At 32.1% G+C, this 4,127-nt stretch overlaps 1 long non-coding RNA gene across 1 annotated transcript; it reads right to left on the reverse strand.

Annotated features, from left to right (window-relative positions):
• Nucleotides 1–1,087: 1,087 nt before the first annotated feature.
• LOC133829075 (uncharacterized) lies at nucleotides 1,088–2,396 on the reverse strand. Its single transcript, XR_009891507.1, has 3 exons — nucleotides 2,109–2,396; nucleotides 1,380–1,521; nucleotides 1,088–1,128 (listed from the first exon to the last, which is right to left on the reverse strand). It is a non-coding gene; the product is annotated as an uncharacterized LOC133829075 (long non-coding RNA).
• Nucleotides 2,397–4,127: the final 1,731 nt, after the last annotated feature.

Raw genomic sequence — 4,127 nt, forward strand, 5'->3', positions numbered from 1 at the left:
CCGACCAGGCATGACCTTGTCCGACCAGTCATATGATTGTCTGTCCAGGCATGACCTTGTCTGCACAGTCATGACCATGTCCGACCAGTCATGACCATGTCCGACCATTCATGACCATGCCCGACCAGTCATGAACATGTCCGACCAGGCATGACCTTGTCTGCCCAGGAATGACCTTGTCTGCCCAGGCATGACCTTGCCTGCCCAGGCATGACTTTGTCCGACCAGGCATGAACTTGGTCGATCGGTCATGACCATGTCCGACCAGTCAAGTGCATGTCTGCCCAGCTAAGTGTATGTCTACCCAGCTAAGTGCATGTCTGCCCAGTCAAGTGCATGACTGCCCAGTCAAGAGCGTGTCTGCCCAGTGAAGGTGTGGTTGACCAGCTTGAGTGAGATATGGATCGATTGGATAAAGCAGGACTACGTCAAGATTCCCAGAAACGGCTTCAACAAGAATCGGTCTTGGCATACACGGCAATCTCTCATTTATCCCACGAATATAGTGTACTGTTACATTTTGAATATTGTTGTAATTTAAATATAATGAGAATAATAAAATATCCCGATTATGGGGGATATCATCTGTACGATCCTAGGCCTATAAATACAAGGCTTATGGCATCATAAAGGGGACTTTTGAGCTTTTGAACTTCTGATCCGAATTTTCTAGAGAGAGAGTACTTGTATTTGAGAGAATTCTTGTATTCTTGTAATCTGCACTAAAGAAACTCAGTTGACTCAGGTTCATCTGATCTTGAGTGCAAGTCTATAATCACAACTCTAAGTGGATTAGGCTATTACCAACACATTGGGGCTGAACCACTATAAAATCGTCTGTGTCGTTTATTTTCTCTTGAAGGTTTTATCATTTTTGACGTTCACATGTCGTTGGCCAAAAACACGGTCAACACTAGCCAAAGAAAAAAGGTAAAGCCGGTAATCTTTTCTAGCATCAAAAATGGTAAAGCTACTCTGTCACTCAATACAATTCGAAAGTAGGTAAACGGTAAAAAAAAAAAAAAAGCAGATTGAGAGACTTACAACAAAACTAGGTAGATCATACTTCTTTGGCTCTGAAAAGCTATCACTCTCATACTTCTTAGAAGAAGAAAAGGCATCATTGTTCTACACCAAAAAAGGTATCAAGCTCTAAACGCCTCTAAAGGACTAGCTCTTTACCAACTAATATATCCAACTAATGTTTCAAACAAACAAAGAAATAGAAAAGTGAAATTGTAGTTTACAATCATTGACGACATTGTAAAGTCATGTGTAGTTAGTTATTATCGAATGCAATCTTTATTTAGTGCTTACTATTGTTTGAAACAAAACACAATCTGTATTCACAGAGGATAATGAAAAAGTGGAAATCTTACTTCACTGTTGTCAATCACAAATTCACAATTACGATAGGCTCTAGCTGGGTTTCTTTTCCAATTAGTTCTTTCAAGATCAGGGTTGCTAGATGCACTCTTGATCTTTGTAGAGATTTTGTTACTATCTACTAATTATGATGGTCTGCACAAATTACACCAACAAAATTGCAGTCAGAATTATTGTTGTCACAAACAACATACTAAGAACAAAAAATTATTACAGCCTTGCATTAAAAGATGGAGAAAACTTTTATAGTTTAGTTACAAAAATGTGGAACACTTCAAAGAAGCTATCAAAAGAAAGAACTTCATAATTAGCTGTCAAAAGAAATTTAGGAGAAGTTCAATTAATAGCTATGGTGGAAGGTAAGATAACAAGACTTGAGAGCCAAATCAATCAACTTAAACTTGGACTGCAACATGAACAAGAAACAAAAAAAAGAATCAAACCAATAGTAGCTCTTCTACAATACAGGACAGTTTCTATAGTTTTATAAACAAATCAAGGTAAGATTTAACAAAACAAAACTCTACAAAGAGACCCAATTCGACATTCTAAATCTTCAATCCCAGAAATCAAAAGAAAGAAAGTTGAGAAGAATTATTGGGATTTTGAACTGTTAGAGGAAAAAAAATAAAGAAAAGGGAAAGAAAGCAATTGGGATTCCAACGATTGCTCTAATCTGGTGTGAGCTATGAACATATACGAGAGAGGACGGAGGTCCATACCTGGGGAATCCGTAATGCACCTGAGGTGTTGTCGCCTGAGAAGGAAGAAACCAGTCAGAGAAGAGAGGTTGAGTCCAGTCACACGAACTGTTGTGGATGTCGAACAATAGTGGGGTTGTTGTCCTGGGGTCGAACGGCGGCTGGGCTACTGCCTTGGGGTGCTGTCAGGGGTTGTCGAACGGAGGTGGGGGAGCCGTCATGGAGGAGGTGCTGCGCGCGAGCTCAAACGGAGGTGGAGGGGGTCACGATTATTGGGGCAATTTTTTAACCTAGAAATAAGTCATTCTTTAAAAAAAAATAAAGAAGAGAAAAAATAATCTGTTTTTAAAAAAATAGTTTTTATTAGTTTTAAAAGAAAAAAATAAAATTAATACTATAAATTTTTAATAAGTATCAGTTGTGTGTAATTGGTAAAAAAAATTATATTGTTTGGTAACACTTAAAAAATAGTTTTTATTTATTTAATTAAAAATTTAATAATTAAACATAAAATGTGTTTGGTAACTCTATTATTATTTGTTATTTTTTTAAAATTTTAATTAAAATTTATTAAAGTTTGAAAATAGAATTTTTGCCCTTTCAATTTTTTTTAAACTGTTTTCGACTTTTCCTTTCTTTTATTCTTTTATTATTCAAATCAACACATCATATTGTTAAACAAAAAATAAAAATAAAAGTTATCAAACGTGTTTATTATTTTTTGTTTTTAAAAATAATAAACACGTTTGATAACTTTTATTTTTATTTTTCGTTTAACAATATGAAATGAGGTGTTGATTTGAAGAAGAGAAGAAAAAAAAGAAACAAAAAGTCGAAATGGTTTAAAAAAATTATATTTTCAAAATTTAATGAATTTTAATTAAAAATTTTACAAATAATAAATAAAAATATAGTTACCAAACACTATTTTATGTTTAATTGTCAAATTTTTAATTAACTAAATAAAAACCTATTTTTTTAAGTGTTACCAAACAACGCCATCATTAATGAATTTTTAATAAAAGAAATCTTATTTTATTAAATATATAATAAGTAATTCAATTAGAAATTAATATTACAAAAAAGTATTAAAAAATTTAAACAATTATTTGAATAACTCATTTAAAAACAAAACTCATTCTTCAACTAGTAGCTATTGTGTGTTGCAAATTATTAATTAATAATTTTTTATTAATATATTTACATAAAATATATTAAATTATATAAAAAATACAAATTAAATTAGTACTTGATTAGAAAATTTGTATTGCATTAGACAACAATTTAAGTAGAAATGTTGTCTCATGTTAAAAATAGACATGTTACAACAGTCTCATTAGAACTGTCGTTTCATGTGAGTTTTAATTTGCATGGCACAACAGTTTGTGAGCGACTGTTGTGTCATGTATATTTTTAACATGACACGATAGTTCTACTACAAACATCATCTCATGCATGTCGTCTAAGTACAATTTTGTAGTAGTCCATGTCAATTTTGGATAGTTTCACAAAGTTATGTAATTTAGAGAAGAAAAGAGAAATTATGGCAGATTTATTAATTAAAATAAATTAGTATCTAAATTAATAAATAATTTAAATCAATGTTCAAATTATAAATAATTAATTTGATAAATAATTTAAATAATTATTTAATTAATTAAATCAATAGAAAATAATACATGCCTTGATTTTAAGTCCAATGGGCTTATAATCAAATGAGAAATTTCACGGGTCTAAAGCCCATGATAATTTCGACCTAGGGCGTCAAATTGACCATTATTTTATTGATTTTTTCAATTAAATTAAATGGCCTAATTGAGTCTATAAAATGAGTGCTTAGAGAGAAGTCAAGACAACCGACATAGAAGTTTAATCACTGGTTTTCTGATAGTTTTAGATTCTCTCTAAACACATGTCATTTTCTAAGTCTCTTTGTTATTTTCTCTTCTTCTCTCTGTATCTATCTCATGTGTTGAGAATTGCCCACTCTAGTGTAGGTGATTCTAAGGATACATTGGAAGACTGTGAAGAAATTAGAAG

This window comes from Humulus lupulus, chromosome 4 (genome assembly GCF_963169125.1).
Source record: "Humulus lupulus chromosome 4, drHumLupu1.1, whole genome shotgun sequence".
Taxonomy (NCBI): Eukaryota; Viridiplantae; Streptophyta; class Magnoliopsida; order Rosales; family Cannabaceae; genus Humulus; species Humulus lupulus.